Raw genomic sequence first — 23,200 nt, forward strand, 5'->3', positions numbered from 1 at the left:
ACAGTTTGAATGGTGCCAGATCGCCAACATGTTAAAAAAACTACACAAATGGTGCTTGTTTTCTGGTGAGTCATTCACTGGGCAAGTGTTTAAATTTCTTTAGTTTTTCTTTTTAAGTCCATGCCAGGCTTGATTGATTCGGATGACACAGGATGATGATGTCTTTTAATTGCATTCTGTCATGCGATAATGTGTAAATGTGTGGATGGACTACACTGACATCTGATATAATTGCATCCTGTGCCTGTCCTGCACTTACATGAGAATCTGAAAAACAGTGTTTGTGTAATGGAAGGAAGGCAAATATTGTATTATTAAGACTTTTGTCTGTGTGTGTGTGTGTGCGTGTGTGTGTGTTTGTGGGCTGCTGCACCATGCAGCGCGGACACAGTGGTTCATTTACAGTTGCATTCCACCACTGACACAGTGACCCTACAGACAGCTGCATGCACAGCAGCACAGTGGAAGGCAAACCAGAGTGAAAACACAACAACACACCACACACACAACACACACACACACACACACACACACACACACACACACACTGCTCACTTACTTACACGTAAATCATTCTTTGTGGTTTAACACAGTGGAAAACACCACACACCTTTAGTTTCTTAACAACAAAAGGGATTAGCAGGAAGGAACACTCCATTTATTTTCTACACACACACTGGAAGCAGACGCTTATACTGTAGTAACACATACGCATGAGGTATTTATGTATATATTTGTAAACAGACATATACACACACAGAGTCAGATAGGCATCCATATGCTGGGGAAAAATGCATACATACCCAGCCACAGACACATTCATACAAGTCCTGCATGGACACCCACACATACAGAGACTCAACGACACTTATTTGTGTAACTGACTAAGTGCAGCTGTTCAGCCATCACATGTTCAGAGAGTGTCATAAAAACCAATAGAATACAAAGGCGCTTCACATGAGCTTTAAAGTTGTAAAGCCTTCCAGCATTTATCTGATGATTAACATTTGTTTCATTTTTCAGTGTATTTTAATCTCCTTCCTGTGTGCGTGGATTAGTGTTCTCCCTGGGCCGGTCACACTCCCATTAAGGAAAACAATTTGATACATGTAGGTGGAGAGGATGATAATGACTGCAGCGCTGTAGTGAGAGTTTTGCAAAAGGTGAGGGCAAAAGGTGGGTCATACCTCTCAATCAAAACACCCATAACAAGGGTCTGAGTGGGAAAACTGCTTTCTTCAGTACATTTCTGAACATCAGTATAACATGATGATTTTATTTCACTATCTGCATGCTTATCTGTTAGGGAAAAACTTTTGATTTGGCCAAACAATTGTATAATGTCATACCTCAAATAAGTACAAAAACACTCCAACGTGCTTCTCTGCAACATATAATTCACATTCTATCAAGGTTGTTGAAAAATTGATGTTTTTTTGGATTCTTTATCTGCAGAAATGTCAATAGCAACTTCTGCCCAGAGTAGCTATGAGTGCACAGACACCTCTTTGTTGTAACAAATATTTAGATCCACCAACTGGTACCTGATGTGTGAATGTTTTCCCAACACATTTTTTTTCTAGTGCTCTCTGCTATAAAAGAAAGGTGCAGGGTAGAAGCAGAGTAGCCTTATGAAATACTCTCACATAAGTACAAACAAACAAAATCAGATTTGGGATTTGGAGTTTTTTATGGATCCTACCTTGGTGGGGTTATATGGGATGACACCTATTTGCACTTCTTTTGTATTATTTGATGAAGAGACTTTTTTTTCTTTTTTTCTATTTTTTTTTTTCAAACTGCAAAAATACCCCTACTTGTCAAACTTTAGCATTACTGTAGACAGTATTAGTCATTTTAGCTGAGAGACCAGTTGAGATATGAGCAACTGGAGCTGAGAAATAAAGCATTTTTTATTTCAACTACTTAAATTATATTGAGTCTTAGAGTTATTAAGGGCAATGGCTTGAGTTGCATTCTGGGATTGTGAGCATCCTACTTCCATGTAGCTACCTGCCCAGTACAGCTTCACTAATGGTTCACTGCATCATCTGCTTTTGGATTAACTGGGAGTACTGGTGCAGTCAAGATGGCGGCGACATCACAGAAACATCGGCCATATTTTATACAGTCTACTGTCAAAGTAAAACGCATCAAGATGATCTGCTGAGTTCTTTCCAAGCAGAGCTCTTCCACATAGGCTTTTTGAGCAAATGACGTGGTGTCTTTTGTCACAGATAACATTGCCTTTATTTAAATTTCTCTCTTAAAGACAAATAATTCTATTACAGCATGGACATCCATATACTAATTGTCCATCAGGAGAGTGTTAAGAGCTGCTGTGAACGGGCATGAATATAAAAGAGAGAGAAAGAAAGAAAGAGAGATATCTGTATGTGCTGATGAACCTTAAAAAAGAGGAATGACTCTGCAGTTAGATCATTCCCATGATAGGTGTTGAAATCACTGCAGTGGAGAGTGTGTGTGTCTGTGTAGTCTCCAAAGAGGGGACCCTGAAGCTAAAGCCATTTAGAGGGGCTTTAAGTGCTTGAATAGGCCCAGAAACACAGTTCTTTATCAGGGAATTTGGCGTAGATAATCGAAGCTGGCTCCCAACCGCAGTACGGCAATTTTGCAGTTTAAGAAAATGAGAAGGAGAGCGCAATGAGGGATAGAGAGATGGAGTATAAAAAAGAGAAGACAAAGGAAATAAACTGCACAAATTCGCTACATGTGTGTAAAGGACACAGTACAGAAACAGACACAAGGACAGACGAGGGTTAAAAAAAAGGAGTCCCAATTGCTGCTGATCTTTGTGGAGACGGATGGGAAAATAAGTGCACACTGTAGTTCCATATCTGGAGGCAAGAAGAATATCACCATCTATCTTAGCTGACTTTATACTCGGGCTGCAATAGAAACCTGCTTTATTGTCACAGCGGTGCTGTAACACTGGCCGTAAACTAATGTTCAGTCACCATTAGGAGGTTGGAGATGCAGACACAGTGATTATGAGATGCAGCAGAGATGGGTTCATTATCAGGTTGTATTTCAACATTAATGTATCGATATCTGCAACAGAATAAAAAAGTAAATGATTAAATAACGTACTTGTGCTCCATGATGTCTCCCTCAGCTTTGTTGGCGTATAGGATTTCAATAACTGCCCAAAGAATCAAGTCAGTACTAAATTTAGTTGATACCATTTATTTGTTCATTTGTGTTTCAGGTCACCTGGTGAACAAAAAACGCATTTTAAACTATGTTTTAGGTCTCGGTCATGTGACAAAGTCTGGGGTGGAGGACTGACAGCCATGCAGAAGTGTCAAAAACCACAGTTCCTCCAACGGCCTCTGGGGGCTGCCTCCAAACGTGAGTCAATCTTCTATCTATCTAAGGTTGATAGATTGTTTCCTCCATCTTCTACTGGGTGATTGATGGGAAATGATGTAGTACACACACGCACTCATAATCAAATAAACACACAAACTGATACATCCGCAGGTTATTGTTATGGACTCTGTCTGCAACTACTTGATGCTCACAAGTCACATTCTGATTTGACTTTTTTCCCCAAAGAAGAATCAAAGCCAGACGTTGCAGCAGCATTAAAGATGTTTGATGTACCTGGCTCTGTTTGCTGAATGTGCATGCTGGTCTCTTTTTAGCAACTGCAATTTTATCATTTATAGGCTCTCTAACCTTAGCTGCACATTCACTGTGACCACAGGGATGGTTCAGGCTGTCCGCACTGTGCAGTCTAATTTACTGTAGAATCAAACTCACACAGCGGTGCTTCTGTCTTTACTGCTACTCTATTTAAGAGCCTGCCTGAATTCAGCTTTATTGACAGCTAGCATGGTTTAACACCTGAAGTCAGTGAGCCCTGCTGCAGAGACACCGAGCGCTCCTCTGTCAGCTCGGCCCTTCTTGCCATAGTCTTCATATTTATGTATGAAAAGCAGTCTAAAGTTTGGTGCAAATTTAGAAGTCAACAGCCTAAACCTAAGTCCAATAATAGTAATCACCTACTTTATGTCCCATTGCGATAGAACAGACAGTTAATCAGACTGTGACCACACAGGAGGCACTAAAGAAGTTTAAATAACTATACTACAGCTGCTGATAATCACCATGAAAGCTCTTTGACCGTGAAGAATAGTTACTTGACTGCAAACTTAACAGCAGCCATGAGCCAAATACTAGTACATTTTTATAATTACCCACTCCATTAGCCACTCTGGCAGGTCAGTAACCACCATCTGAATGTGCTTAATGGTTCTAAAATTTAAGCTGCTTGACAAAGGTGTTAAAACAGTGGTGTGATTTTTAAAGATACACCTGCTGTTCTTCTTCTCCAACATGAATGAAAACAGTAATATTGTTCTCAGGCAACTATTCTAACTGGTTTCTAATGATTTACAGATTTATTTGATAAAGCCGTTCCACTTCTGTGATGGACATCAGATACACTTAATGTAAATATATGTGAAGTGCAATCTAGTGTCAGTAAAATATGTAGTAGCAACTAGTTTGGGGCACAACAATCAATGGTGAATGGGTCCAAAATATAAAGATGCCCACATTTTGGCCATTTATTTCCAATTAGTACAAAACAGTATTCAAAACATCAGGAGGTGAAGCCATTTAGGCCTTCCACTTGATTTCTACACATTACTGTTAGAATTCACTTCAGCTTGGTTAGGCTTGGGCAACAAATCTACTTGGATATATTGAGAAAAAAAAATATTGATTGAATTTGAAATATATCCTTTCACAACTTCAGTTTAGTTGCCAGGGCTGTCAGCTTTTATTACTATTAGGCATCTCTCCGTGGCTTCTATGGTGAATAATGCCTGTGTAGTCGGATTTTGATGTAAAAATGTGTGGCAGAGTTTTTTAAGTACAGTATCATTCTTATTACATTGTGAGTCTCAAAACCAATACACTGTTTTAAGATCAAAGGCACGTACCTGTCTCTTATACCTCTTTCAAGTCTCCTACTCTGATCACTTTTCTACAGGTGCTAACAGCTAACAGATGATTACTGTGCATTCTCAAAACTGTCATTAAAGTCATCAAGACCCTGCAGTATAAGGGGATAAGGATATATATATATATATATATATATATATATATATACTCCTACAGTAAAACTGGTACAATATGAAAATATGAAATTATTAAGTTATTTTGTTCCATCTGGCACACAGACACACACATACACACTGGAAAGGGTATTTGTGGGGTGGTCTATGTAAATATGTGCTTTCACTGTTGTTTATGTTGCTATTTCTGATTCTAATCATCTCTTCAAAGCCTGTGTGTGATTTTTGTACATCCTTCTTTGAAGACATTCTTTTTCATCTCACACTATGACTGAAAGCTGTATGTTTCTGCAAGAACAAGCACAATGGCACACACACTCAGACACACACACACACAGGAGATAATGTATCTGCTCTTTTTGCTGCCTACATTGCAAATGCTAAGCTCAGAGAGGAGGAATATCACACTTGATTAAACAGCGCCACTTGAATCAGCCACTCACACACCTACCCAGACCTCCAAACACACACACACACACAAAGACATATGCATACCTTAGGGCAAGAACAGACATCCATACTCACAAACACAGCCAAAGCTATCTTCATCTGAGAGCATGGTTGCGTGCAGATGCCAGCATATGTGTGTAACGATGTGTGTATGTGTGTGTCATCTATCCGTATGTCATCTCTCCTCTGATGTGACCTTTACACACAGATATTTTCTTCCTGCCCTGCCAGCAACACTGCTAACACAATTACACTGGGCTAATGAACAGAGAACCCTGATAAAGTCGTGCACACACACACACACACACACACACACACACTTCCTCCATGCATATCAATCTCCCTGTAAAGGCTACATTTGCATCTTTAATATAAATGAAAGTGCTTATTAAAGTGCACGCAGCAGTTCAGATCAGATGAAGGAAGAGCTCGTCTAAATCTAAAGCATTTAACCCTTCACACTCCTCCTCCTCCTCCTCCTCTTCCTCTCTTCTTCTAAATCTAACCTTCTCTCCTCCTCTTTTGTTTGACCAACTGGTAAGACAATTTCCTTGTGATGCTTTTGTTAAATTGGAGGTGACATATTCACATCGACAGACAAATACAAATTGTTCTGTAAGTGATTAAACTGCTGAAGCTCTAAATCTTACAGAGCTTGTCGGTTTAGTGATTTAGCCTTTGGACTTATTGTTCTGTGAGAAATTTGTCAGCATTGTATAAGTATCAACACGAATGATGGCATAAAAAAGCTTGTTAACACTAGAATACAGAGTCCCAGAAAGGGACAATAAAAAAATACAGTACAATGAAAAAATTCAAGTTCTTGAAAAAGTTTGAAAACATAAGCTGCTTCTCTGGCCAAAAAGCCATTTTGTCCTGTCATCTGAAACATCCTGTCTATCTTAGCGACACCCTTCTGGGGTCCACAGCCCCTTCAACACCAAGCGCATGTCCTCTTTCCTCACATGCAGGGAATGTTCTTGAGATGTACAGTGCATCCCAGTTGGTTTGCTAATGAATTAGTCAGATAAGTCAGAGAATAGGTCAGAGTGCACTTTACAATCTGAGTGTCCCTTGTGTTAAGTATATTCTTCTCTGACTGAATGTCTCTGAAAACTGCCACAAGCAGATAATAGTAATATCTTTGAGGCCAATCTCAAAATAAAATTCAATGAACCTCACCCATTGACATTCCCTTGGTCTGGCCAACTCATATCTCATCACTTCGTAATTTGTTCCCAATTTTGTTTTCTTCATGTCTCTTTAGCGGGCTTCATAATAAAACCCTGCAACATCAACACAATAGAATAACTCCCAAACTATTCTCACCAGCAAAATGACTGTAATAAATAATGTAAAAAAATATAATTCAATATAAATTTGTTAGGGTGATTGGGGGCTTGAGCAATCAGCATTGTAAAAGAGTAGCCACTGCAAACCAAAGTAAACATCAGGTAAACAACAAATAATGTTATAAAAATGTAATGTCTAATGTCCTAGGTGAAAATCTTAGGTTTACACACCGTCAGCCATCTTTGTGGATCTTTACAGGATCTGGCCGACCCAATATACATGTATAGTCAATGGCATTCAGTCCAGCTATGTGAAGATGTCTTAATATTTCCACATCTAAATGACATTTCCAACATTATATGAGGCTGCTGAGAACCAAATGTCACACACTGGTTTTCTCAAGGAGAACCCTTAACAGATCTCAGTATGACATTTTGATTAGATTTCACACCAGTGTGACTACATTTGTTTTATTACAACTCACACTTTTATTTACAAAACGAGCTTGTTTTATGGTAATAAAAGAAAAGGTTGGCTTTTGCAAGAATGAAGGTGTTCAAGGTAAAAAAAAAATCACATTTAAAAATCACGTCATTCCCAAACATAATCTTGGATACTTGGCTTGAAATAAGTGTTATATTTGTGAACTTCTATGCTAACTGCTTTCTGTGAATTCTGCTGCCATTTTTATCTTTCAACATTTTTCAGTAGATTCAGTCAGAAAATAATTTCTTTTAGCTCTGCTGGATGAATGCTGCTGCATGATCAGTGTCCACAGGGAACATTTTCTAACCTAACCTCACTTCCTGCTGTAATGTATTTTGATGGTGTGGTTGTCAAAGTAGTCCCTATAAGCCTCAGGTGTCCCTGAGAGGGGGGGGGGCTGAAAACCTCAATAGCACCATAATTCTCTTGACAAGTCTCCAGTTAGGAAACGTACAATGTGTTTTCTCTTCACGTGTCACTCTCATCACCACCATCACTTCATTTAAATTTTAGACAGACGCACAATCCACATGAGTCCCTCTTTACTTTAAGAAATCCCTGGGACAGAATCAAATGGGGGGTCTAGAGCCTAATTTGTCTTTCCTCCGGGGGCGCTGACATAAAAACATTGACGAAACTTTTGCTCTAATTCTACTGCTAATCAAATGTGGATCTACATTTTTTGACATGAGGTTACAGTCACAGAGGAAGAGGGCGAATTCTTGAGGCGTCGCATTGGCCTGATTGCGATTGGACAGGATCCTGGGTTGCCGAGTCTGGTTCTGATTATCACGTCTCAGATCTGACAGCATTCCAGCACTGCTGCGAGGCCACAGCTTCACAGGGGGAACTCAACCGTCATCCACATGTTCTCTTCACCCTTTTGGTACTTTATCTGATATAATGAAGTGATTGTGGTGTGAGTAATAGTTAATCCTTCAACTAAATGATCCAACCTTCAACCAGGTAGTGCTGAAGAAAAAAAAAAAACATCCCTAAGGACTGAATCCCTACCAGCTGCTACCTGACTTCTGACCTTCCTGTGGGCAAGTGAAAGACGAACTTTCCTGAAAGGAGCAATAAAGTATCACAGTGGTGTTATTGCAATCATATGACTAGTAGGACAGTCAACGAACTGACTGAACATACATTCAGGCTCAGTTCATGGGGAGTTCAAGTTCAAGATTTTCACAAAGACATAAAATTATACTTACTTATGTACTTGTGGTTTAAAACTCAAATAAACCACAAGACAACGCAACAGCTGATACCTGAATGATCCATGCTTTGAAAGTGTGAGAGGCAGTTAGTTCATATTCTGTTTAATCTGTCTTATTATCAAAAGGTGTAACCCAGCTGACAATTTGTGTGTGCTGCTAGATGGTTAGCATATTAACTTCATCAATATGGCTGCTATTCTGTTCATCTTTCAAGCTGCTGCCAGTAAAATCTCAGTAAGAATCCTACAGCAGTCTCATGCTACAACCACGCGCACACACACTGTACACACATACAACTCCTAGCCTCGTCATCACTGTCAAAAGCACACGTACACACTTTATATTTGTAGAGCAGCATATGGACTTTGTACGGAGCCTCCAGCAAACCATCAAGTTTCTCTCACACACATTTCATTCCTCAACACTTGCACTGACGTCGATCTTGTTAACATCTTAACCCGAACCCTCCAGGCACATACAGCGTGACTGTATGTGTTTTCACCTCAGCCACCATAGGACTGGAAGGCCGTCCCAGAGCTTGTTGCAATTCTGTAACACAGCTATAGATATTCACAAATTGCTCTTGTTAACCTTAAAGCAATATTTCAGCTGAGTGCAGCAGTGTGGTGTAGATTTTGGCAGGCATCCGCCCATGGGGGTTCATAAATAATCAACTGCATATGTTAGCTGTCCTGGTTGAAAGTGGTGATGTGCTGGAACTCACCTACGTTTTGCTTTTCTTTCAGGGCAGAAAACATAATTTAAGTACATGCAGGGGGAAAAAAGTTATATTATAAGGTACCGGCTGTCGTTATTGTTGCTTGACCTCTGATGGCATCATACCTGCATAATGTGGCTGTTACAGCATATATATATGAAAACATTTTAGGTGCAGCTTAAAGTCAATCCAAAGTGAGGACAGCTACGCTTGAGAAAAATGTTCAAATGTAATTGGAGCTGTTTTAAAGCACTGATAACAAGGGTTAGTGTAGAAAAACACACACCCTAGGCACTGTTTGTGTTGACCCGTTTGTGCAGTTCATGTCAGGAAAATGAAAATAGTGTTTAACAGTGAAATGTCAGGGTTGCTCATATCATCCATCCACAGACAGAGACCTGCCGCTGCTGAATAAATATTCAGTCAGACTGTGTTACAGCCCGTGTCCTCCTGATGCTGCTGTTATACCGTTTTTTTTTTCTTCAGGCATGTGGAAGGGACACCCCTTTGGGCCGGAGGGTCATGAAGGGCGTGAGAGCACAGAAAGGCCTAGCTGGGAGAGAGAGCGAGACGGAGATAGAGTCTGAAGGGATGGTGTCTCTGTGGGTCTGCTCCAAGGCAGCAACCCAATACTGTAAACATGTTGTCTACCCTTAACCTGGGAGACTCGACCCCCGGAGGGAGCTAAGAGAAGATTTTCAGAGGAGTTCATGAGGTCTTTAACGGGGGAGTCCATCATGTGCATGGTCATAAAATCTTCCTCTGAGCCTCCCTCTGCTCTGTTTTTGAAAAACTGTGCATCTTCGGCTGTGACCACATGCTGCATCAGTCCAACCACTGAGGTGGTTGCAAATAATCACAAGACGCCTGTGTGGTTAATGGGTTCAGACACAGCGGCTCAGTTGCTCTGGTCATCCATTTGATAAAAACAATAACGAACAATTATACTTTTCTGGCCGCCTTCACAATCACTGTGTAAATGTACACCCCATCATATAGTTTGAACCAGAAACATGCCAGTGCAGCAATATTCTTTTTAAGAGTATGTCACCACTGAACTCCATGTGGCCTCACTGACTCTCTGCTTTACATCTGCCTTACTGCTTTATCAGTATCCAGAAGCTTTGTGACTGTAGATATAATGACAAGCAGCTAATAAAGTTATCAAAGTGACTGCTCATATTTGAACTCCCAAGTACAAACTAAAACCACTAATGTTACAGAGAATACCTCATTATTATTCATGAATACATTGGTTATTGTAGCACTAAAATCAGCCATCTGTCTGTAATTCTGTATAAAATTATAATCATAACTTGCATTTGCATTTTTAAAGGTTCTGTATAATCAAAACGTTCCCAAAACTTAACCCAGTAATTTCGATGCCCACACCTAACCAACCATCAGCTGAGAACAAAAGTAAAGCAGTTTGTGAGGCCACTGTTTCTTTGCATAATCCGTCTGTTCTACTAAAACCTGCTGACTGAAAACAAGCAGTCATATTTGCCAGGAGTTGTTGGCACAGAATGAGAGGCCATATTCCATTTCTGACAACATATATCTACTGCTGGTGCCAATGTTAGAGAAGTGATAGCTTCCTTCAAACGTTTTGCATCCCAAATTTCAAAGTCATCTGGAACATTTTCAATCAATGTTTCAGTTCCTGTAACTTGGCATCACCCAGCTATCTTCTCACATTAGTTTATTTGTTTTTTGTCTGCCCCCATAAGCTTTTTGAACATTTCCATCACAAAGCACCAGGAAAGTATTAACACTTTCAGTTGCACTTTTTTTTTAAAATACAAGTTGAGTGGTTCTGTTTTAAACTAAATAAAATCCTGTCAGGTAGCCAGGATGGTTTTCATTCATATTTGGTTAAAACAGAAGAAAGAGCAAAAAAAAAATCCAGAAAGAAAGGGAGTAGCAATATGTAGCCACGAAGGGTAACCGCATAATGGATCAACATGACCGCGCACAAAAATGGCACAACAGCATGACAGTAAATGAACACTAAACAGACACATACAGTGGTTATAACACTACTCTATACTTTTGAGATTATTGGTCCATTTTCTGGTTACTGTTCATTGGTTCTTTGGCCCTGTTTGGTTGGGTTTATGCATCCAAAGTGGTTGGCTAGGTGTAGATTTCCTTGGCTTCCATGGTTACAAGTACAACTGGCAACTTATAGAAAGAAATAACAGCATGAGACACAGCATACAATCTATATTCTAAGCATGATGTGTATAATTACCATGCATGAAACATGAGAAAACAAACATTTTGGTTATGTTAAAACACAGTTGATGTTAAGTTGGCTACTTTGGCCAGATAATACCTTCCTAAAACCACAAACATGTGTCCAGAAACGTCTTTCCTCAAACATTGACTGTGAAAACAAGTGCTGTTCATGTGATGCATATTAATTATGCCTGCGTGACTGTGAAAAAACAAAGGAAAGCTCCAAAGACTGTGAAAACAAGTTCCATTTACGGTGATAAAATCTTTTAATCTGGCTGTGCAGAACCCCCTCTCAGTACATCAGCCCCATTCATTTCCCTGAAGGACCTCTGGAGCGAGGTAACGCTCAGGTCTGCAGCTCACTCACACTCACACAGAGAACCAGATGTCTGAGTTGATATACTCATTGCATTGGAGTGGTAATCCCTTTCACCGCATCATTGTGGCTGACATAGTCTTTTGCCAGCAGGCACACATTTCATATAAACAAGACATCAGCAGCCGTGAATGTAAAGGCATAATCAAATGTCAACAGTCTGGCTGCTCCGAAGATTTAGCGTTGATTTCTGATTGCGCTGCTGAGGGGAAAAGCAACTTAAATCCATCCTGAGTTTGTAAGAGTGACACATGCACAAGCGTCCATGTGAAGAGGTCAACCTAGAGCATAGGCTTGAATGGAAACGTGTGTCTCTGCATGTGTGTGTGCTGGGGTATAAAGCCCTTGCTCTGGCCCTGTAGCCTCTTTTTCCAGCCTGCAAAATGTGGAAAAAATGCGCTGAGACTCCAAGCGTGAAGCTAAGTGCCAGAAACACTGAACCAGGACAAACACATAAAAATCCATGGCTCCATTAGCCATGTTCAAGCTTAGCCTGGCACAACTTGGTTTAGTTCACTTTGGCAGTAGGAAATGGATTTCAGAACAACAGCTGCACATAAAGCAAATCCCAAATCCACTCCAATCGTTCATTGTTCTATGCAGCCATGTATCCTGCTGTACAATAATGACAATGTACATTATGCATAATACTGTCTGTCTCTATATGACATCAGCCAAGCATCTTCTTGAAACAATTACAATGCCATGTAGTGCACATGCAGCTGTGACAGTTTACAGTGCAACAGTGTGAAGAGTGGATCTAATCAGAGAGGAAGGAATGTGCCCTCTCACCCCTACCCATGACCTTCAGCAGCCGCTGTAGAGGTCTTATCTGATTCGTCTGTCTGGCACAGTAATCATTTCCAGAACCCAAATGGGGCCCAGAAAAAAAAACTGACACAAGAGATGGAAGGGGGGGGGGCGAGGAAGAATGGGCTGAGAACATAAATGCTACAGAATCCTGCATGCTTGTGTTGAACTCCTCATATAATGCAAAACAGAGAATATTGCCCGATGTAAATGTAGAAGCAGATGGTGGACTAATCACTATGAAGAGGTCTAAACAGATAGAAAAGAATGTCTTTGATGTTATTGAATTGTGTTTGAATGGCAGATGGAAAACTTTCAAGGTCTGAATAAGCATCAAACTCTCGTGGATGAAACGTCAGTGAGAAAGATAAGCAGTTTTGTTGGAACATAAGTACATAAGTTATGCACATACAGATATATATATCCAATGAGGACTTGGTTCTACAACGGGTGATTGATAAGTTTGTGCTTAGGTAGGTAGGAGGATACCATTGGCCATCAGTAGGCATATCACCAACAGGACAACAGCATCCAGCTCCTAAAAGCAAAACCTCTGAACCTGTCATCCATGTGTACCAGAGGTAGACAGGTTTGTGGGAAAATTTGGTTTTAATTGCAGAAGGTCTAACAGCATGCCACTGAGGCTACCATCTGTTCCCTTTGTTTACTTGGCCATAACAAGGTATCATTGTTAATTTTAAAGTAAGCTACACAAACCTTTGGAAAAAAACAAGAAATTCTCATTTGGTGGTAAAGGAGCAGCTAACTCACTAGAAACCTGCATCCTTCAGTTTATCATATAAGGGGGTTTATTTTTCCTCGTGTGACATAAAACTTCACTGCCAAAACAACATTGTATAGATTTGTGATGATGAACTGAGTCTTTGCACTGTATCCCTGCCATGTGTTACAACCCGCGCAGCCACTAAGTCACTCCTAAACAGCACACTAGCAGCAATCCCTCACTTCTCCTGTCTCCCTCCTGCATACAAACACATACTCCCTCTTCTTCCTCTTCTTCCTCCTCCTCTCTCTCTCTCTCCCTGCTCTGTATTTCCCTCTGTGCAACTTTTTTTTGCTTCTCAGCATCAGCATGCAGAGAAAAACCCATCAGTAATCCCCTGCCGCTCAGCTCTGGAACTGCCTGGCTGCCCCATGGTAGTTATAGGTCACACACACGCTTCTTCAAAAACACATACAAGTACACACACACACGACACTGTGGTTTCTGCTACTGGTCATGGTAGTTGTACATCTCTCTCCCTCACACACCCCACACATGTACACACACGGCAGCAGCAGCAGCAGCAGCAGTCTGGAGTGTGACAGAAAAAATGCCAGTCTTTATCGCGCCCTGCAGTTTAACCCCTTCTAATCCCCTCAGAGTGGCAGAGCTTTATGGTCAATTCACACTCTTTCATGCTCTTTTATTTCCCCTCTCTGTGTAGCCTCAAGAGTAATCCCCACAGCAGCTGTGGCAAACATCAGACGTATGTGGAATAGACCCATCATACACAGTGACAGTGACATGGATATAGAGAGCATAAAGAGCACATTGATATACAACACAGCCACACAGAGCTGTTGATATAATAAGACACTGAAATAGTTGATTTCAGACATAAATCATACAGAAGCATCTTCGTTTCAATGTCATGGAAATGTATTCAAACTTCTGTTTCTACATTTACTGCACTGTACAGAAGAACTCAGGTACTTAAAAACCAAGGGTGGTCAAACAATTAATGTATACCTGAGTGTTACAGCCTGTCTTAACCTCGAAACTGTGAAAAAGTCCTGTGTTTAAAGCTTGATTTGTGCCTCTGTGTTGTGCCTTCAAGCAATCCCTGCCATTGTCTACACAAGCAGCCTGTTCCTATATAGGCATTTGTCAATCAGCAGCAAACACTGTTTCTGTTGACGTGACACTTAGTGGCACTTCGGCGTAGTGTACAATGTGGGGTTCCAAACTGTGCCATACCACACTGCACCTAAAGCATTGTTTTGGCCCAGTAGCACAAATTAGCTTTCAGCACCTTCCTCTGTTTGTGTGTATGTCAAATCTCTTCTTGGCCATTAAAGAACCCCATGATATCCAAATTAGAAAAGTGTCCATTTTAACCCAAACAATAATCTGTTTCTGAACCTAACCAAGTTGCACCAAACCTCAGTGACATCACTAAAAGGTTTTTCTGAATGTTTTGAGACTCACTATGGAAAAATCTGGCTGTCGTCATCTCTGCAGTACCTGAGGCTTCTTAGGTTAATCCAGTTATGGAGCTTTACTTTAGCAGTTATGCCTGTCAGGTTGTAAATATGTTTCTTCTGATAAGATTTCACATTGAGCTCTATTGAGATTGACTCACTTTTTGATCCAGCCTCAAGTGGCCACTAAAGGAACAGCAGGTATGTTTTTTTAAGTGTTGAAATAGGTCATTCAGGTATGTATAAACTGAAGGGAAGAACCATGGAGCTGGAGTCCTCCAAGAGTGCACAGGGACGCCAGTCAACTACATCAGCACACAGTGGGAAAATGAAATGTTGTGTTCAACAGCCACATAAACTGTTCAGTTTCCTCGCTTTCACAAGAGGAAAGAATGTGAAACAGTGTGTGTAGAGGCGAGGCATGAAACACACACACATCAACGCTCAAAAACAAACCCCACAGCAACACACAGAAACACGCTGACTCAAACACACACATAATATTTCACACAAGCAATTTCACAAAAACCACATGCATAAACACTCAAATGCGCCCTGCCGCACACACACACACACACATACAGACGCACGCTGCTACGAAAACACACACAGAGCGTAGAAGTGTATGTATGCCACGAACGGCTCCATTTCTCTCATTAGGGAGAAGGAGCTGCCTGCAGCAAAGCCTCCTCAAGTCAGTCTGCTGAGATCTCTAAAACCAACAGTCAGAGAGAGAAGGAGGGGAGAATAAAGCAGTCACACACGGAAACTACACTGCAACAACACATTGAGGAGAGGGAATGGAAGAGAGTGTTACAAAGAGGAGCGGCAGGGTATCTTCAGGGTATCTCAAACTTTCTGATTTCACTTTAGAGTGCAACTACACAACAGTATAAGATGACAACACAAATGGCAAAAGACACAACTGCATGATGGCTCAAAGGTGCAGTAGCTAAGAGGGGCTCATTTCCATGCCAAATATGTATTTCCTTCTGTAGAAATAGCTGCAATAGCTCACAGCACAGACGCCACATGTATGTCAATATCAGCTGTCTTAGATCTACATTTCACATCGTGTAACTGCTCCACTAAGCAGATTAGATAGGATGTCCAGAACATGTATCTTAAACTGTCCATTTATGAATGTGGAGACTGAGCCAGTACAGTGTCCACCTGGGACTTTGGCTCAAGTCTAGAAGGAGAAGAGAAAACTGCTTCATGTAAAAAGAAGAAAATCTGTGCTCATTCATTGTTCTTTGTGCTACTTTTAAAACATCCTGGACAAATAATATTAGAATCTTAGCACTGCACATGTGACGTCATCTCACCAATTTGCAATATTTCACATCCTTATGTGATCCAATTAACACAGTCAACAGAGTGCATTTTGTTTACTTTCTGTGGTTTCTTACGTGTGACTCATGATCTCTCAACACCTCCTGGCAAACCACAGCCCCTGTTGCCACTAATGATGGACAAACATGCTTTTGTACAAAGACAGGGTACCTTTTAGATGTTGCCCTGTGAGACACAACCAGTTATGTCAGTCTGGATGAAAGTAACATGTAATTGCCCAACAGATACAGCCATCTCCAGATCTAATATGCTAAAGTTTATCATCCATACACACGTTTAGAGTGAGTCACAACATTGTTGAGTTAATACAGCAGATGGTACTTGTCAGCCTGCAGCCTTGACAGTAGTGTATCTTCCAAAATGCACATCAGTGAGAGGATGAACGCTGTGCTTTGACTCCACAGTTAGAAAACAGGATGAAAATAACAGCAATTCTCTTTAGGATTAATGGGAAAGTGTTGGATGATGAGACCAGAAGACCTTACAACCAGAAGAGTAAGGAACAGACAGAGAATAAAGAGATGGGAACAGAATAGCGCACAATACCTAAGCTGTGAAAAAAATAGAAACACAAAAACAGGACATAATAGACAGCTCCATTAGACAGAGATTATTGAGTAAATTCATCTCACTAGACAAAAGCTCCTCCTGTGGTTGTGTCGCTGCCTCTTCCACCAAACTCGACGCTTTCTCTCTCAATTTCCGTCCATTTGCAACCCCCCGCGTCTGCTAAAAGCTAAATTGCCCATCTGCATCACCTTAAAATGGTTTCCCATGCATCACCACCTATAAAGGTAGTGATACACAGGGCAATTTCAACCGCCAAGGAGGTGCCTGAGCTCTGCCGCTTTCAAGGTGCCTTAAATGGATTTCAACATGTTTTCGACCCCATGGTTCACTTTGTTGTGGGGGAGTGGAAGCATTTACTATCAGCGGTGCACTGTTTCTGTGTCTTATCAGCCATATCCTTCTTTCAGACAGAAAGCTGGGGAATTTAAGCTGCCAGAATTGGGTAGAAGACTGAAGGTAGAAAGGAAACAGAGCGAGGGCTGGCAGAACTTTACTCTTAAACTGAGAGGGGAAAGTTCATTTCTCAGCCTGAGGGGGGAAGTTCATTTGTCACAACAAAGCAGAAGTACATTTAGGCACCTGTATTGTACTCTTTCTTTTTTAGGGCGAGATAAATGTCAACCTGAGGGGCCCTTCTGGACCAGAAGCTTCCCCAGACATGCACAGCTACATCACTGCCCACTCTGGTACACAATCAATTAGCGCTATCAAGTGCCAAAATGTGTATCTTCTTATAGATGCTGCATTAGTACACAAGGACACCTGCTGGGCTGCCCTTGAAGAAATGCTGCACTTGGAAGGCGCACAGCTCATGACAACAGGACGGTTCACATATGCTTCTCTGATCCTATTTCCTAACACACACAAACACAAACACACACACACACACAGACAAAACGTTACAGCCACTTCTCTCTTACATGCACAGGTTTGTGTTTGACTAAGCACTCAACAAAATGAGATGAGAGCGCGTGCACAGGCGCGTGTGTGATGATTGGGGGGAGTGTCATTGTACTCGCTGACTCAGCGTTTCCGCACTGACTGTCACTTCTGTCATTTCACCACAGCTTTCTTACAGTAGAGCCGAAACTCAGCTGCCAGGATCCCTCTTAAAATGTTTCAAATCACAGCGTGACGACAATGTCTGTTTACTGTATATTTTTCCCAGCAGGTAAACCCTTAGTGTTGACAAACTGTTTTTTTTCCTGTTTTGTTTATGTGAGGTTAGCTATTGTTTTGTCCAGGAGTAGAAACCAGAGATGTCTTAAATCTAAATTGTTAGCAGAAGAAGTGATGTTATAACCCAGAAGACACACAAATGGCTGAAAGAGCTTCCTCCAATTGAGGAAAACCTCATGAACACACATATGTTCATTTATGAAGGAAGATGAAACACCAACACCAAAGACATCCCATATGGGACCATTCATTTTAAATTCATGGTAAGTAACTTCTATCATCAACAAGCCATCTCCTCCTTTTTTTACCACCTTTGTAATGAGTCTTGGCCCAGATGAGACATTTTACATACATTTATTCAACCACCTAAAAACTATTTATTAGAATAAACCACTGCCACTACAGACCAGTCCAGATCATAATACTACTGGACTTTTGCTCCTTTTTTATATTCCAACCTCTACTCCCCCACTCTGCCCCCTGCTGTGCTGAAATCAGCGCAGTATGATGAGGTCAGATTCTGGCTGCCAAACATCACTGCTGCCACTAATTTGCACTCAACTCATCTGTGATCCTATGAGAATTAACTATACTGTCTGAGTTCACAGAATAACTTTTTTTCTACAGGGGAAAGGCAGATAGATGATGGACTGCGTGTATGTTGTCTTATAAGTGCGCTCCTATGAAATATTTCCTGCTGTGCTGTTGTGAGGGACAGAAAGACTATACGGTCTAAGCGTAATCATCTAAATTGAGTGAGTCATTCACTTCTCTCACCTCGAAACTCTCTCATCACTCCCTTGAATTCCTAATCACTTCCCGAAAGAGAATTGCACAACCTCTTTTGTTTCTATACACCCCCCTCTGTAATAAGAACTACATAGAGAGGAATACCATCACTGTTCCTTTTCCTTCCTTCTGTTCATTATGTCCTTAATTATAACCTAAATCATTTTATTGGTTTTTATTTGATTTGTCTTCTTTCTTTCTTTCTTTTTTTAAACTCTGCCCCAGTTTACCTAAAAACAGCCTTACAATCAGAGAGAGAGAAACGTAACATCTGTCATTACCTTTCCATTTGACCTCCTCACCCCAACAACATTCCAATTTCTTCAGCCTCTTTCATCTGCTCACTTCCCCTCCCGCCTCCACTCAGCCTTAGAGGCAAGCAGAGATAGCAGAGCATACTGGATATTACCACTTCCACCCATCCACTCACCTTCTCAGACCTCAGTGATCCCCTCTCATTGCCCGTCCCCTATGCACTACAGGACCTGAAAATCCACCAATTTTTTTAAGCTCTCTCTTCAGTCATGTTTATTTCTCTGTAAGAAAACCATCTGAGTGAAATCCACCAGTACATTGTTCTTCAGACACACCAGATATGATGCCCACGAGTCCTTATTCATTCCTTTGTCACCCTTTCCTCTTTGGCTCCTTTTTAGCATTTCCCTCCCTTCTACGCCTCCCCACGGCCTGAGGAAAGTCTAAGCAGCAGCACAGATAACAGAAGATAGATCTGCATCTGAAAGCCATGTACGGAAAAAAACAAGAACGAAGCACTCTAACTTTGACCTTGGCCCAGCACTAAATATAAAGATGGGAGGGTAAAGGGAGGATGTCTGAGTGTGTGTGTGTGTGTGTGTGTGTCGGGTAGTCAGAGAGAGAAATATAAGGATATACTGATCGGGCTGATGTTGCAAAGGAACAGGAAGTTCAATGATTTATGTGCATTTACACACACACACACACACAGATAAACATAAACACACACTTTTTGCTGCCTCAACTGTTCAGACAGCACAGAACATAAGGCAGAAATTGGCCATTTGGGACGACAAACACGAGCTCCATGGTCTGCAGCAGCAGAGGAAAATGGGTTGCTGAAATTCTTTTAATTGCTGACAAAACAACGGCAGAATTATCCTTGCTCACACTGGGATGGGATACAAGTCCTCCACCCACCCACATGCCGTTCGTCTCGCTCGAAAAATCCGTAACGACGATGAAAACAAAAAAAAAGCTCCTATTCTGAACTTGGGAAGTGAGGGAACTGAGTGTTTGCAATCAGGCGATGTGAGAAAGAGGCTGCCACCTCCGTCTTGTGGTTACCTGTTATATCTGTGAGGAGTCGAAACGTCTTTTCCCCTTACAAGAGGAACTATTCAATCTGCCTGCCCTGTTTGATCTGCCGTGGCCTTTCACTGTGGAGGCTGCATCAAAAAGCTGCCGGGAACTTAAAAGCTCCATTGCGCTCTCTTCTCCATCTAATTTTATTTCTCTCTCTCTCTCTCTCTGTCTCTCGCTCTCTCTCTCGTGTTTTGTTCAGAATGAAATTGGGATCTGTAAACACTTTGTCACTAGGTGATGGGACAAGAGAGGGGAAAACAAGTCAAAGTGGTTCATCTGTCACAGTGACACACACATTTATATAATAAATGTATAAAATTATATGTGATCAGGATGTTACGTTAAACCAAATGCAACAAAAAACAAGCTTAATTGAACTGTTTGTGCATTTCTCAGTGTTGTATTTAGTAGACAGAATCAGCCAACAGAGGGCGAGAAGAGCCGATCAACACGTTACATCTTTTGGTTACAATCAACCCTGTGTGGACGCTTTAGCGATAACCCTCACTCGTCATGGTTATATTTGCAGGACTGGCTTATTTGACCTAATCACACGAAAGCGCTTTCCAAAAGCAGCAAAACAAACTGCGCTGTTGTTTGTTTGATCCCAACTGGTATTTTGCCATGCAATATCAGTTTATTTGGCAGTCTTGTCATCAGCAGCTCAACAGGAGAGGAGAGAGCGAGGCTCTAACACTGCTGGGTCGGCACTTCAGCTCCCGCTGGGGCCGCCCAAACAGTATTTAAATGTAGATCTCTGAAGGCACTCTGAATGGGAAAGAAAAAAAAAAACCTCAGCTAAATGTCACCGTCATTACATCCTTTGGACATGTTAGGATAGCACACCCTTCCTGTGGGTGTTTCTCTGGCTGGATAAGTTCAAACCGCTGCTCTATTGTCATTCCGCTGCTGCCTCCTCTCCTCCTGGCCTTATTTATTGCAGCCACTTGAGGTATGAAGCGTCTGGACGCAGACGGACCGCAGGGTGCATCGTCGATCGTCTGTGGCACTCATCCCAGCTGGTGTCTGAGCCACCGAGGGCTGAGAGTGCAGACACATCTCTACCTGACCCTCCCACACACACACACACACACACACACACACACACACACTCCGTAATGCTTTCTCCCAAATAAAACCTTTGCCCACCAAGTCCACTCTCACTTATAATGTGGATCGTAAAACTCAATGTCAAGGAAGCTCCCGAGAGCAAACAGTAAATTAAGTCCTGCAGCACAGAATGAGGCTGTTTTAGCAGAATGTGATTACAGGTTCTGGATGAAAACACATCTAGAATCATAGTCCCTTCTTAATTAAAGGCTGTCACACCTTTAAAAGTTCAAAAGTCTAATATGTCACTGTAAATATGCAGTGCCATGGGATGTGTCATCCTAGAAGTCTGTTCAAATCTGACTGAGTGCTGGTCACATCACACACAGGATCTCAGCGATACATCGAAGGATAGATGCATGGAGAGCAGGAAGAAAGGATCATATCCTCTAAAAACAAATGAATAATAAAAGACTCCAAGAATAAACTAGGTAATTAGGTTACAGGCAGCTCAAAGCACATGCAGTGCCACTGTTGCCGGAGTCTGATTGTGACTCATTTCAGGCTAAAATCATCTAAAAACACAGAGTGTCTCCGGGTGTAACAGGAACTAATACGTTCCCCAGTCATCATGTCAGTACAACCATGCATGCAGTCACTTTGGATGTCACGCCTCAGCCCGAAAGTGGAGGTGATGCTCAGGGTTTCTGTCTTATCAACGGGTCCCAGCACAGGCACACACACACACACACACACACACACTTAAAGAGAGAGGGGGAGAAGAAGTCTTTTCTTGTCCCCCTCATCTCTTTGCATCTCCTCCACATCTTCTCACACTCTCATCCTCACACCCTTGAGAGAGATCAGTAGAGCGAGAGAGAGGGAGATGTTCGGAATATGCAGATAGAAGACTCCTCTCTCTCTCTCTCTCTCTCTCTCTCTCTCTCTCTCTCTCTCTCTCTCTCTCTCTCTCTCTCGCACACACACACACACAAGTGAATTTTTTTTCTTTTCTGTGTGCTTGGCAGCCAAACTGGTGGCTTGATGCCCGTAGTCTCTTAAAATCAGCCCGTCTGCCGCACCTACGCATTGCAAGTCAAAAATTCATAAGGTGACACAAAACTGTCAGAGCACGTTGATGTGACTCCAAAATGATGATGCTATGTGTGTATGTTTAATATGTGGGTGGGAGGAGGGAAAACTAACACATCTGCATATGCATCCACACACACACACACACACACACTGAAAGAAAAACACCCACAAGCTGTTACACTCATAGGTCAAACACCACATACATACATGTACCTAAACAGGCACAAAGACACAGGTACACATGCACACACCTTATTTTCATTACGCATGACCCTGAATACTAGCAATCATGTGTGCACATGCACGCGCACAGTGGACACAAACTCTTGTCTTGGGCGAAATGAAACAGATCCAAAAGTCCACAGACAATATCCCTGAGCTCATGTGCTTGCAGCGCTCAGCTGAGGCTTCAGTGATGGATACCCGTCTAATTGCATCACTGTAACACTGCGACAACATTCATACAACCTCCTGCCATCTGAAATGTACCATATAAACATTAAAGAGCTAAGTGTGCGGACGACAAAACAGCCCCGTGAAGCTGACACTAACTGCCTATCCACACTGCCACTTTGCATCCAAAACCCGCAGCTCCTTTGCCAGTGAAGTAAAGCAATCCTCACCTTCATCAACTTGAATGACTCCACAGAAAGACACACAAAAAAAAATAAAGCTGATGTTCAAATATCTCCGAGATAGTCCATCCGCAACCTCACCGTGCGCCTGGCTGCTTCGCCCTGCGCAACGCAAGCCAAGCCATGCGATGTTTCGGAGCGCAACAGAATTAAACAGAACCTGATTTCTCCTGCGGCACAAACCGGTCCAAGTGTGCTCTTGGTAGAAGCGGAGACGGAGGAGAAGCGTCGGCGGAAGGTATGGAGGAGGACAAGGAGTGGGAACAGAAAGGGTCGGA

General features: G+C 41.8%; 1 protein-coding gene across 1 annotated transcript in view; it reads right to left on the minus strand.

The window, feature by feature from the left end:
* plxna1a (plexin A1a) overlaps nt 1-23,200 on the minus strand; it is a 194,522-nt gene that overhangs the window by 171,105 nt on the left and 217 nt on the right. The gene's annotated exons all lie outside the window — the stretch shown is intronic.

The sequence above is a fragment of the Parambassis ranga genome, chromosome 7 (assembly GCF_900634625.1).
Source record: "Parambassis ranga chromosome 7, fParRan2.1, whole genome shotgun sequence".
In the NCBI taxonomy this organism is placed as follows: Eukaryota; Metazoa; Chordata; class Actinopteri; family Ambassidae; genus Parambassis; species Parambassis ranga.